This window comes from Molothrus ater, chromosome 1 (genome assembly GCF_012460135.2).
Source record: "Molothrus ater isolate BHLD 08-10-18 breed brown headed cowbird chromosome 1, BPBGC_Mater_1.1, whole genome shotgun sequence".
NCBI lineage: Eukaryota > Metazoa > Chordata > Aves > Passeriformes > Icteridae > Molothrus > Molothrus ater.
Genome location: NC_050478.2, coordinates 18,892,668 through 18,907,158, shown reverse-complemented (window position 1 = coordinate 18,907,158; position 14,491 = coordinate 18,892,668).

Genomic DNA, 14,491 nt, shown 5'->3' with positions numbered 1-14,491 from the left:
TCTTTTTTAGGACTGGAAATGTCAGATACTAGATGATAATGCAAATTTTGAAGAAAAACACAAGTCCAGAAAGCAAAAAACATAAAGTGAAAGCAGAACATAATGAAATGGAATAGAGAAGTAACATAGGAGAGGTAGCTTATCTGTATCCTTGTCTTTGAGATGTGGTTGAATGTCACTCATACCCAAGCAGAGTTAGTCAGATAAATTATGTCTTGGTGCAAGAGACATAGTATCAAAGGTATGCCAGCCAGCTCCATCCTGGGATCATGTAGCTTGGGAACAGCTGATGGAAGTCACTCTCCCATCCAAGAGAGAATGCTGACACTGCTTGGGAAGGTGTTTAGGATGAGTGTAAAGCACAAACTCTAATAGATGCCCATGCCTGTCTGTTAATAAAGGCTACCATCTCTTTTTACCCTCCTGACTGAAATAACTGTGAGGTTGATTTCACCGAGAAACGAAGAATGGAGAAAGATTTGGAAGGTGTACTACCAAATATATGAAAACCATCTCACGTGGCAAGGAGGACCAAGACCTGATGGGAAGAAATTTTGTGGAGTTCCAAGAGCATTCAGCAAATCCAAGTGGAAAATCCTTCACTTGTCAACATAAGGTGGGTATGCCAATGAGGGCAATTTCAAACAAGCTGATCAAAACATCCTGTCCTATAAATCATCATCACACATCAGCACACTTACTGCATGTGCCTGCTGGAATCTCCACTGTTATTTATCAGGGTATCACTGACCAGAATAAGCAGGTAAGCTATAATCCAGAGAGCCATTGCCTGCTGCTGACTAAAGGCAAGCTCAGCACTAGGAGGCCGTGGCACTGAAACCAGGTCAGGTGTAGCAGAGATATGGGAGAGTAGGCCATGGAAGAATAACCACAGTGGTATATTGTCTTACCTACTGGATGACTACAGTCATGAAGGAAATTTCTGTGAACAAATACTCCTCTAAATGACAAATCAAGAAGCTAACAACAACTGTAGAGATGAACGAGCTCGAGGGCAGAAAGACTGATTCTTGCAGTGCATATTGAAGGCATAGGAGACAATCTCTGGCAGGTGGCAGAGGATATTCACCAAGCTGATTCAGTGGACATCTTTAAAAGATACAATTTATCATTATGTATCAAAGAAAGACCTATAAATTAATGACAGGCTGAGGGGACATGGTGTACACAAGGAACAAGTCAATTTTAAGTCCGTACAAAACCCTCTGACCATGTTAGGGCAGAGGAGTAATGTGATAACAAAGCTCTCTCATCATTAAAATGAGTGAGACACTTCAATGTGCTCTTCTGTCTCAAAGAGCACAGAGGAAGAAAAACTGTTCCAAAAGGACAGGTCAGTGTTTAAGAAACCTGTGATCTTTGCTTTGTGCTCTTACTTACGGAGCTGGGAGTTTCTCCAGAAATATCTAACAAAACATTGGAAAGCTGCCTTGCCTTCCAGGGAAGATAAGGAACAGATTACAAGTCTGACTGAGTCTTCTGATTTCTCTTCTGCAGTGAAAAGGAAGTTATAAGGTAAAGGTAAATGCTGTTGAATCAATGACCAAGTCTCATAATAATATAAAGGAAAACCTCAGGACACAAACAGAAGCTATTTGAAGAAAGAGTCAGTATCCAAGACCTATCTATGAATGACCCTGGGAGGAGCAGAGTATCTATGAATGACCCTGGAAGGAGCAGAGTAGCATTGTGGATCTCAAAAATGTGAGAGGAACAGCTCTTCTGGAGATCTCAGGAGCTGCTGTTCCAAACCCAGGGGGTCTCAGAAGACATGGCCTGAGCCAAAGGGGAAGAACCAACCCTTGTAGACCTACATCTGACCAAACCACATCTTAAGGGCCAGCAGCCAAAAGCTTGTTTTGTCAAAAGCTTGGTTTGTCAAAAGCTTATTTCTTCTTTCTGGTTGTAGAAACATGAACCAGCCCAAGAGCTTTCAGCCAGTTCGTTCTCTGGGCTGTTTGACTCTGTAGAACCTATGGATTTGCTCATTGAGTGTTCTCAGAGATAACACCAGTGATCCCACATGGTCTGAATCCAACTTTGAATATCCTGTCAGGGTTGTACACTTCCTTACAGCATTTAAGACAACATCAGCCATCAGAATTGGAAAAACAAGTTCCCCAGGGAAAGGTCCAGCAATCTAAGCCACACTAAGGAAGCAGATAACAGCTGATGAAATTTTGGCCAAAAATAAGCTGAAAATTGCCCAAAGTTTATATCTATATGTATTTATATTTATATGGAATGAAATTGTCCATACTTCATATTATTAACATATGTATTCTGCCTACATATTATTAACATATGTATTCTGCCTCTATGTGCGCATGTATACATTCTATAGAGAAGCTATTTTTATAAATAATTCTATTTGTACAGAACTTTAACAAGGATCTGGGGTGCTGATCCAAATCAGATGGACTACTGAGATGAGGCAACAAAATCCTTGGACACTGGATGCCTGGAATGAGGACAGGGCTGCTGTATTTGTGCATCTCTCATCAGGATCATTTTACTTCCTCATCAGTGCATGACAGTACAGAGACATACATAGATATTTACTCAAAAGAGAAAAGCCAAGTTCACCGCAAATTGACAAAACCATGGACACAATAGGATCATAAAAATACTTATAAAGTATGCCCAAGAGAAAGAAAGACCACAACCTGGTGCTGGACACCAAAATGCTGAACACGGCCTTTTCACATTGTAATCTTCATTAGAAAATTGTATCAAAATTGTTAGTTCTTTGTAACTATCAATAAGTATATTCAAGCAACCATGAGACAGCATGTTGTATCTATGCAACAACAAAGAGAGGCTCAAAAGGCATAGAGATAGTGCTTGTGACACAAAGACTGCAGTAGGGTGAGAGATATCCACAGTATCTGATGGAAACGGAGGAGGAAAATTAATAAGATCCTAAATTTACAAATTCCAAAGCAGAAGAGACTATCAATAAACCAGAGAATCATCAGCTAATATGAGGAGATGATTATGCACAGAAGAACACACAAAGTGTGAAACCCTGTGGGTGCTCACTCTACAAGCATTCAAGTGCAGGCTCCTTAAGATGGAGACCAAGCTGGCATTGACTGAGCACTGCTGAAATACATTTCCTTCTTTTAAAGGGGGAAAATGTTTGGATGGCTGGCACTTTAAAGCTTTCAGCCTCCTGCTTTCAAACCATAAGTTAGGGTCACTAGTCACTAGATGCCTGACAGAATGAGGGTATTTCTCTCACCCTTGCAGATTTCTCCCCCTCTCTGTGATAGCTTAACTTTCAATAAGAACTAAATTCTTCTCTCTTTCACTAACATGTAAGAATATGGATTAAGTTGCAAAATTTAATACACCAAACAGATGAAAATGCCAGTGTTCACTTTCATATTTCTTTTTTCTTAGCTGTAAAATAGGGATAGTAAATTTAACAATACAGCTCACAAGATTCATTAGGCTTCATTAAGATTTCCATAGATTGTATTTTTTAGCTACTGAGTAGTATTATTTTTATCGGTCTCCCTCTGATAAAGGGATTTAGAAGGGTTTTCAGCATATTTCTTATCACATTGGCCTTTTTTTTCTTAAACTCAGACATTCAGGAACCGATTCTTGAAAGCTCTGTATAATATCTGGGTTGATAAAGCATCTTGAGACTCCTCTAGGACAGTTCCAAGTGTTTTACACCTACACTACAATTAACATTTTTTGGTTTAAATTACAATACAACCCTAAACTGTACCCCCTCAGCTGAGAACCACAAATGCATTTGTGCAGATAAACTGGAGAGGCCTGCAATTTATGAGTCTAAATTCACATTCACTAGAAGCTGTATGTAAAGAACATTGTTAATGTTGTGAAAGCAAATATTTGAATGTTAAGTATCAGAATTAGAACCAATTCCAGAATAACTTACTTCCTGTTGACTTAACATTAACGTCTAGATACAAAAGTAGGAGTTTTGCATTAGTCACTTAGAAGTTACTTTACAGGGCTTGTTCACCTGATTATTACAGTATCCTCATGTATCAGCACAGATTTTTTAATTCTTTGTGAACACTTCTACTTAATTCAACACACACACATACACCTCCATCAATGCCATGACAAGCCCACTGTATGCCCTATAGATGATTTTCTCAAATAATTGAGTTTATTATTTTCATGCCAAAATGAACAGACTTATGGAATTTATGCAGTGGAGTTTCCTTTTGTACACACTAATATTCTAGACTATGTGGAAATTTTAGGGCTTTAAATCACCAGAAGAACAACTAACAACTCTTTATGATACCACAAAATGACTGTATTGTGCTCTGGCTGTAAAAAGCTGATGTGAAAATTACAGCTGAGGTTTTACCTTGGTTGGGGTTTTTTTCTTTTCATTTGTGTTTTCAGGCTAGTTTGAGATGGATTTTCACCATGACATAACAAGCAGTGACAGCGGTTGAACAGAACATTTCTTTACAACGAAAGTTTATATCCTTCAGTTTTGGCTAATTTTGAACTCAAGGAAGTTCCTTAGCAAAATAAAAATCACAATAATTTTTTTGTTAAAACAAGTAAAAAAATATTATATATATACATTTTATTAAATATTTTTAAATCCTTTTTTCCTGCTTTCTTTGCAAATTTTGATTTAGTAAAAGCCTTTCATAATGAAAGCCCTAGCAGGCTACAGGGGTAAAATGTTTTCCCTACTTACTGGTTACTCTCTCAGCACTACCAGGCTGCACTATCAGTTACAGCTTCTCTTCTGCTGCTGTTTTTCAACCTTAACGCTTTCCCATTACAGAGCACCCAGCGATGCTCTACGAACCACTCATATTCCCAATTAAGCTCTACTTCACATGCTTTAGCAGGTCATAAATGATATACAGATGCCAGCTTGACCTTCTGCCCATCCTGTGCATGTGGAGCACTGGGTGGTTGGATTGTAAAAAAAAAAATCACAAGGCCCTACAGTGCAGAGAACCTGACCCACCCTTCCTCCCCAGCCCAGGCAGGAGGTCCCTGAGCAAGCTCCTTGTCTGCAGTCTTGGCATCCTACTAAAGGCACAAGGAAAGGGGCAGTAAACATTCAACAAATGGCTGTAAAAACATGACCCAAGATGAAAGTTGCACTATAACATTCAAATCTATATGCCATTTTCTTTTCTTTTATCTCTTCTTTTTTTTTTTTAATTTTTTTTTTTTTTGGCAGGAGGAGGGTGGAGAGAAATCCAATTGCCCCCATCTGTGTTGTTGAGTAAAACCACCTTTTTGGTATTCTTGAATTTAGATTTTTTCAAAATGCTGTTTTTCATCCCTAAATTTATAGGGCAAACTAGATACTTCATTTAGATGAGCAGCTTTTGGGCATGAATGACAACAACTGTTCATATGGATTTTTATTATGCAGATTAAATACTCTCTAATTACACATAGTGGAATACTTCATAACAGTCTGCTGTGTTATGTCAATAATCCATTAAGATATGAATAGATGCTTGGTAAAACTTCTGCTGAAAGCAAATGAGCGTTTATAATCTTATTGGAGAAAGCACAACAATCCCATTGACAGGAGCCCGATGGGATTGCAGGGACACAGTCTCATGAGCTGCTCTTGAAATCCAGAGAAAGGTCCTGTGATGCTGACAAACTGTAAATACTAAAGAAAGCACAGAACTTCAAAACTAAACTTCTTTTTTTTTCCTAGATTATTTTCTCATGTAAGTAGGAGCAGCTCCTCTAAGCCCTGTGATGCTTCTCTCCTTCCCATAAGCAAAAAAAAGTTTAGACCTAATTTTCAGTGTTTTCTGTCTTAATCACATAGATAACCATACAGTGATAACTTTGGAAATTCCCTCAGTTCAGAACTAGAACAAGGACAGTTTGAGTCAGGAGATTATTCTGGAAGAGATCAGAAGGTATCAAAAGGTACCCATGCTCTCTTCCATGGTTTCACAGGATCATAGAATGTCCTGAGTTGGAAGTGACCCCTAAGGACCACTGAAGTTCATCTCTTGGCCCTGCACAGGACACCTCAAGAGTCACACCATGTGCCTGAGAGCATTGTCCCAACACTTCTGGAACTCTGTCAGGCTTGGTGCTGTGACCACTGCCATGGGGAGCTGTTCCACTGCCCAGACACTGTCAGGATAAAGAACCATTTCCTAATATCCAACCTAACCCTCCCCTGGCACAGCTTCATGCTCAGGTCTTGTCACTGGTCACCAGAGAGAAGAGATCAGCATTTGCCCTTCTGCTCCTCCTCTGTGCCTGCTCTTGCCTCCGCTCTGACACTGGGTCAAGCAGTCAGGGAAACTGGTTAAAAAGAGCCAGGAAGACTAAATAAGAAAGGATGGATGATATTCAAAAATCATGATGATCAGAAACAGGCATTTTAGAATACTGGTCTGAATCCAAAGCACAATGAAGTACAAAACAAACAAATCAAATATAAGTTATTTGTAGTTTATATTGACTGACCCAAGAGCAGCAAGAGCTATTAACATAAAAACACTAAAACTCATCAACTGCTAATATAACTGTCCTGTAAGATCCTTTGCAAACTGAGTATGCTGCATCTGCTTGTAGCTTCAGTGTGACTACAACACAGATGTGTTTCTCCTCCATGCCACAAAGTATTCTCCTTTCTCTCCAGAATCATTTGTGGCTGTCATTGGAACATCTAGGCATGCATTTTCCAACAAATACATGCAGGGGAAGTTGTACTTTCTCAACACTAATTGCTCTGAAGAGGTAGCAAGAAAATGCAGCATGTCCTGTGTCAACAGTGACTGGTGCAAGAGGAAGGAACCACTTGGCTCAGGGCAGAGAGAGACAGTGGCTGGTAGACTGGAACCAGCCAGACAAGAAACCTTGTCTGGAGAGCAGAAGGTCAAGACAAAATGGAGAATGGGAGGCAGGAGAACCTGGATTTAGAGAGTAGTTGGCTTTAGCCTGGGGGGAACATACTGATATTTGATGAAGAGCTATGAGGAGTGACTAAGTGCAACGTGGTTTTTTAGTGGCATCACTATTTGAGGCCTATCAGAAATACTAATAAAGTGAGATTTGCAGTCACAAGTAGTGCATTTCATTAAATCAAATTAGGATGGTTTGGAGAATAAGAGGTTGGACAAACAGACACTTCTTGAGGTCTTAAATAGAGCAATCGTCAACATTAGGTACAAGTGCTAAGACTTACTGGCAGTGAGAGCCAAAACAGATACAAGCTCACAAAAGACTGGAGTTATACAAAACCCCATTTGTGAATACAATAGGAGCTTGATTTTTCAACCTCATTATTTCCATGTGTGTTATATACCTGTGTAATCCTGTGTGATATAATTCCTGTGTGATCCCCAGAACAGACCAGTGTGAATACTTAGAGGATAACCCAACATTTCAAAGGTGCACATTTGAAAAAGACCCTTCTTTTCTTTGATAAAGTCACTCAGTATATTGTGCAAAAATAGAAGAGGAAAGGACCTGATTTGGTTTTGATCCATCATTTACTGGGTGCCTTACAGCCAGTAATACATGTCAATTCTATTTTATTATTTGGAAACATACAGCAGTTGGGTGGATCTTTTCACTGGCATTAAGGTAGGTTACATTTCTGCTCTTACCTCATTAACCTTTATTGCTAGTGCTTTGGTTTACCAGGATAAAGTTTGTTGCTCTCTAATCCTGTGTTAGATTAAATAGGATGCTTTGTAGGTTGTCTAATTTCACTGTATTCCTCTCCTTAGCTCAGTATTGTAGTTTGTTACTCATTTTGAATAAAGCAGCCTCCAGATGAAACAAAGCTTATTTACAATCTATTAGCAATAAAAGCATACACAAACAAAAAAACCCCCACAGGTTGCTTTTATTTGTCTTTTGATTTCCAAGTCTTTGGAGCCTACATGAACATGGCTTGTAGCATTGTTCTGCAGGCAGGGACTTACTTCAAATTTAATTAAAGTTGGAATTCCCGCTGTAATCATATGAATTTAAGAGTTGGGGCTGTAAAAAAAATTACTAAATATTTTCTGACTCTCAGCTGAATTGTGAGTTATCAACACTGAACTGCAGAGCTGCATGATTCACTGTGAAATTGATTTTATCACATGGTTTCACAATGCATCCTATGGGGTATTTTTTTCATATTTTCCCATGCATTTTTAATGTGCTGCCTGATCTTTGGGTACAAATTCCTTTCCCTTCAGCAAATTCTGACTTTCTAAACACCTGAGCAGTTTCAAACACCTGATATTTAATTTTCATCAGTCTTCTAGGGAAATATTTTTGCCTCTCACATGTGGATATCTTTCTGCTAAAATTATATACTTCTGAAGTACACTACTCAATCTCCAATCATGAGGAGTTGAAGGGCTAAAAGTTAGATCTCTGTCATTAGAGACAGAAGTAGATATAATCTTCTAGAACTCAGTGCTTGCTTCTGTCACTGGCAAGACAGTACCAGGTATTCACCATTTAAATGTTTATACTTTCATTAGGAGAAGAATCATATAAAGCTATTTTAGAACTGGTTTGTCTTCAAGTTCTGCTGCTTAAATTCTCTCACAGACCTTAAATGCATTTCTTCAGGCACATTCATTCTGTTGACATCAGTCTACTTCCATGCTGTAACATCCTTAAATGCTTTGCAGAATCACGGCCCTACAAACATGGCCCTACAGGTGAAGAATCCCAATGCATCTTAACTCTAATGTAGCTAAGATTTCCTTTTCAAAAAGAAGTGACTGTGGGTCCAGATATATGCATGTGTGTACAAGTGTGCAGATATATATATAAAGGTCATAAGACAAATCAGCTTTTGTTGTTACTTATTTGGAAGGAACTATATGCACACATGACTAGCTGAGTTTTATAGAGGCTCTATTGTCCAACCATACAGTGGCCAAAACACAACTATTTTTTAATGATCAGGATAACCACACTCCCTGTTTACTTGGGTAATTGGCTAAATGGAATAATTCAGCTTCATATTTAAAAAAATGAGGGGTCTATATTAAATAATTTGAGATATATCATGGACTGCTTGAAGGACTGTAAACAATTAATAATGATAAATAGGCTGCAATTTGTTGAAATAGATGCAAAGAGGTATCTGGGGAGATACTGAAGACGTCAGTGTTGAAACAAATTTACTATAAGCATAAATGTTCTAAAAGGGGTAGTTGATTAAATGAGTAAATGATATATCTTTGAATTTCAATGTAAATGAAGATGGGGGGAAAGAACCATAGTAATTGAAAGAATGTAGCAGCATGAAGTTACTTCAGCTGAAAGGTAAGATAATAATATGAGAAAGATTAATTACAATCATAATTATCTTCTCCTCACATAGTTATCTTCCTATATAGCTATTGTTTAAAATAGATTCAAGAACTTAAGGCACTGCTGGCTTCAGGAGCCTGATACACAGGCTGTTAAAATGAAAGGGAGCCTTTCCCTTAATGTCAGTAACTTTGGATCAGCCTTACAAAAACTTCTGGATTGAGGTGGAGTTAATGTAAAGAGTAATAGAAACCAAAACATGTTAAGGAATATGGTTAAAGATAAGGTGATCAAATGATGGCAAAATCTCCCTGTAGTGGTACAATAAGACTACAATGGTAATTAAGTCACATCTTTTTTTTTGTGGAGACAGGTTGGGGTAAAAGGCTTCAGGTAACCTTACATGGTGCAATTTTCTTCTTCCATCACAGCATGAGTGCACACAGTGACAGTTTTGGGATTATTACTTAACATGCAAGCTTCAGAAAAATAAGTAATTTTTTTCTATGCATTTTCTTTATTTTGGAGGACAGAGCTATAGGAAGTCAAACAGCTGAAGAAAGGTCTATGTTAAAATACGAATGTATGAAATTTAATTTTCAAATAATATAATCTTCCTGAGTCTGATGTGCTAAGCATAATAAATGAACAAGCATGCAGTACTTTATGCATAAGCAAAAATAAATCAGTGCAAAGTCCCTGCAATTCATCTGGTCAAGAAGACTTATTAGACAAGGTCAAATTATATGAAAATCAATCTTCGTAGACTGAATCTGATTTGCATTAGTAGATAAATGTTTACCATAATTCCAAATCAAGAACAAGACTCCACAGTAATTCCTTCATCCATGCTCATGGTCCCTCATACCGAGGGATGCACTGTTACTCAGGCTGTGCTTGTGCTTGGCTCAGCCAAGCAGAGCTGTGCAGAAATGCAGCTCTAAGCAGAGGCATGGAAATCATTTTTGTCTGACTTTGGGAAAAAAAACCTGTCCTGAGTTAAACTAAACCTATTTTTTTAATCAATAAAAAACAAGTCTGACAAAATGTATTGTTTTCCTCTGTCCTCTCTTGTATCTCCAACAGTAAGGAAATCTGCCCTCCAGTCCTTCTCACTTGACCAGATGAGGAATTTCACTTCTCTCCCATTTCAGAGAACTCTACTAGACATGGTCTTCAGTCTGCAGGTAGTTTGTCACCCTGCTAGACTCATCTTCCTCGGTTATGTGGGCTGTACTCAGGTGTGCCTATGAATCTAGTCTGAAAAGGATTCAGAAATCAGTTCAGAAAATGCCAAACTGATCTATTTTTTTTTTAATCCAAAGCTATTTGCCAATTTCAGCTCACATTTGCAAATAACTTTGGTTGTCCTCAAATTTCTTTTGGTGGCCAAGTAAATAATGGAAAATCCTAAGTCCTAGTCTTAGTTCTAAACATATATTTATTGCAGTGCACAGGAGGTAGGGGGCTGGTGAGGGATACCCACATGAGGGAACACTTAGGTAATTTTTAAGATGGCTTCAGCGCCCAAAGCAGCCATACCCCAGGTCCAGAATAAAACTACCACATCAGAAGTGCAACTGGAGTAAGATTTATCACCTCTTTACACTTTCTGGCAAGTTTCTCCACATTGGGCTTTATTCTGATTTTTCCTGAGCTGGCTTTACACTGATGTAGCCTGACTGGTGGGAAACAGAGCTGCTGCAGATTTCACCTGGCATCAGACCTCTCTGAACAACGCTTTGCCAACAGCTGTAAGACACTCCTGGGTCACAGGCAGGCATCTTCCCTCCTGAGCTGTAAGTTCATGCTGTCCCATGAGGTTAGCACTAGGAGAGGCTGCTCACTTGCTCTCAGGGAAGCCAGCAGGGCTGGAGGGTGCTCAGCACCCTGGAGGGATGAGGATGCAGGGCTGGAGGGTGCTCAGCACCCCAGAGGGATGAGGATGCAGGGCTGGAGGGTGCTCAGCACCCTGGGAGGATGAGGATGCAGGGCTGGAGGGTGCTCAGCACCCCAGAGGGATGAGGATGCAGGGCTGGAGGGTGCTCAGCACCCCGGAGGGATGAGGATGCAGGGCTGGAGGGTGCTCAGCACCCCGGAGGGATGAGGATGCAGGGCTGGAGGGTGCTCAGCACCCCGGAGGGATGAGGGCTGCTGGAAGCATCCCCTGCTGAACATCCGCCTTTCAAGCCCTGTCTGGATTCAGCAGTAACAGTTGTACTGAATTTTCTGTCCTAAACTTTTATTCATTAAAAATCTTTAAAATCTGAGTATGACTCTGTATTTCTCAAGTTCAAATAAGAAGGTTTTTCACATTTGGGCCAAGCTCTGTTGCAAGCTGTCTGGCTGTGACACAAACCATGGCCCTACGCCAGTGAAATGTGGTGTGTGTCGTGCTGCAGTCTGAGCTGTCTTCTTGGGAGGCTGGGAAAGCCTGGAACAGCTGTGTCATTTTCATTTGCTTACCATTTCCAGAGTTTTTCTAACACCATAGCTACTTTCTGCTCCATCACATACTTGATAAATTATTAGAAACTACTTTTAAAATTAAGAAAAAGGTGTAATGGATGCTTGTAAACTGGTGCCAGAGAGCCCAGCCCACTGCAGGAGCACTGATGTTGACCTGATCAGTACTTCCTTGCCATTTTCACCCTTTTTTCCTCCTCTCCCCCTCTTTACTCTTTTCTTCTCTGTGCTAATGAAAAGATGACTTGCTAGTCAAACTCACCCCCCTGTCTTGCTCACCTCCCAGGCACAACTCCACAGGTCCTGCCATGGGGTCATGCACTAATCAGAGCCACCTCCTCGTGATCTGGGGAGGACTTCTCCACCTCCATCTGTGACTGACACTCCACAGGATCCTGTTAGATTACAGTTTTGTAATTAATGGAACCAGAAATTACTTTAAAAAAGACAGTTCTCACCTACAACCTGCAAAGTACCCCCTCCAGAACCACCTCTTGGTAATTAAAAGCCTTCTTTGTTAGCTATCTAGAAGACCTTTCCCAAAGCAGAGGAATCAATCCATTGCACCTGTAACAATGGGCACCTTGTGAAAAAATAAGAGGTCTGGCATGGGAGCTAAAGAATATGTGACATCTATGCTGTTCTGCTAACAGTGTCTGTTCCTCCTCTTCCCCATGCCACAGGAGAGAATTGGGATGGGCAGAGCTAGAGCAGAAAAGTGGAAAAAAGCCATTGGCAGGATTTAAAATAGTGATCCCACCCATCTCTGCTTAGTGCAGTCATCCAGCCTAGATCCACAGTGTTCAGTCACTGCAGCTGTGTTCAGGCTCAGGCGTGCTGAGCCAAATGACAAAAATCAGGTACCTGCAAAGTGTCACCTCCAGCTGTCTTTGCTCTCTCTGGTTGTATCCAGGTGTCCATGTTTTGGCCAGGACAGAGTCAATTTTTGCAGCAGTTCAGTTTTCACAGCTGTTTTCACTGTGAGGGGGTTGAGCCTGGAACTGTGTGGTCAGGTCTAGGTTGTGATGCTCTACCACTGACATCTTCACCAGGGGTGTAAGGGACTCTTGCTTCCAAGATGAGGGGCATGGCTTTGGGCCAACAAAAGCCACCTGTTCAAAGCCATCTTTCCCTTTTTCAAAGCCACCTTTGCTTTCCAAAGGTGGGAGTAGGAAACCTGTCTGCCATTGTCTGTTGTTGCTGTTGGGGTATGCATTTTGCATGTAAATCACTCTCTTTTTGTACCCTTTTGTCAGTAACATGGTTGCTGTTACTGTGCCTTTATCTCATGGATTATCTCACTGTTTCCAATAAATTTTTCTCATCTCAACTCATTACCTGTGCCTTTTGTCTCTCTCACCAGCATGGGGAGGGAGCAGCTCGTGGGAGCACCCCCATTTTTAGTGGGGGTGCTTAACTGGGGACTACCATTCCTAATCCATGGCACTGTGCTATATTTTGGCAGGAACAAATGTAGGCTTATCAGCCAATACACTTTTGTATGGCCCCTGGTACTCACGGCATTTTGAAAGCATTGCTGAAACTCTTCTGGGTTGGCTGGAGAACTCTGCCAGGTGTCTCCTTAAACAGGAAACAAGCAGGAGGTGGGATAAGGCTTAACATCCGTTCTCCACAAAATCCTTACCACAGGGAATACACACCTTGCACTACAAGAGAACAATTATGAATCCTGAGCAACTTAGGAGGCCAATTTATAGTTTTTATATTTCCACTGACCAGACACCTTTAAGGATCATATCTGTCAGGATAATGAGATATCATGGGTTTGTTCACATGGAACATTTATCCCATAAAAAACTTCCAGACAGTGACAGAGACTTACATCTCCTCTGCTCTCCAGATTCCCACTTTCTGAGCAGCCAATACAGCTCCCAGAGACAAGCTCTGGAGAAGAGAGGGAGGGAAAACCCCAGAAGAGATGTGAGGCTCCAGCTGGAGGATGGAGCAGTGAGATGCTGAGGGCAGGACAGGGATGGTGGGTGGGTTATTGAGAATTAGTGTGGGTGTACCCAAAATGGGCTGATTCAGGCCCTGGGGTGATGGAGCTGGGCTGTGAAAACTGAACTCTGCTCTGGGATCCTATTCAGCTTGGACCTGAGTTTCTTGACCAAAGACCCCTGGGGATCTCTGCCCTGGGGCTGGGCTGCCAGCCAGGACCCAGGCACCATGTCAGTGACAAGTGAGCTGCCAGTGCAATTCTGTGTTTCAGTATTGTTCTTCCAGATCCTCAGTTCCTCCGCAAAATATTGAAATAAAGAAGCCTTGAGAGGATCCTGTACTTTACCATGACTATCTCCTTAAATTTAAATCCTGTGGCAGTTCTTTAACTGATCTATCTAGATAGAAGCAGCTCAAAACTCCCACAGTGTCAATGCCCACCTCTGGCCTCACCCCTCTGCCACTGCTTTCCAGTTAATTTATGTGAGAGGAAAGGCCCTTGGGAACTGGCCTTTAATACCACAGCTGTAATCTTCTCTGAGGCCAGGAGAGAATCCTGCTTGGGGATTTGATGTCTGCAGAGCTGTGTGGCAGTCCTGTCTGGTGCTATATTGTCTCTTTTTTTTTTTAATTGTTTTATATTTTCTTTCTCTTATAATTTAAAAAAAACCCATTTTTTTTTTCAAATAAAGAATATAATGTTCATATACATAATTTGCCTAACTAAGAAAGCAATACAAATTAATAGATAAAGTTTCTGATGCATATTAGA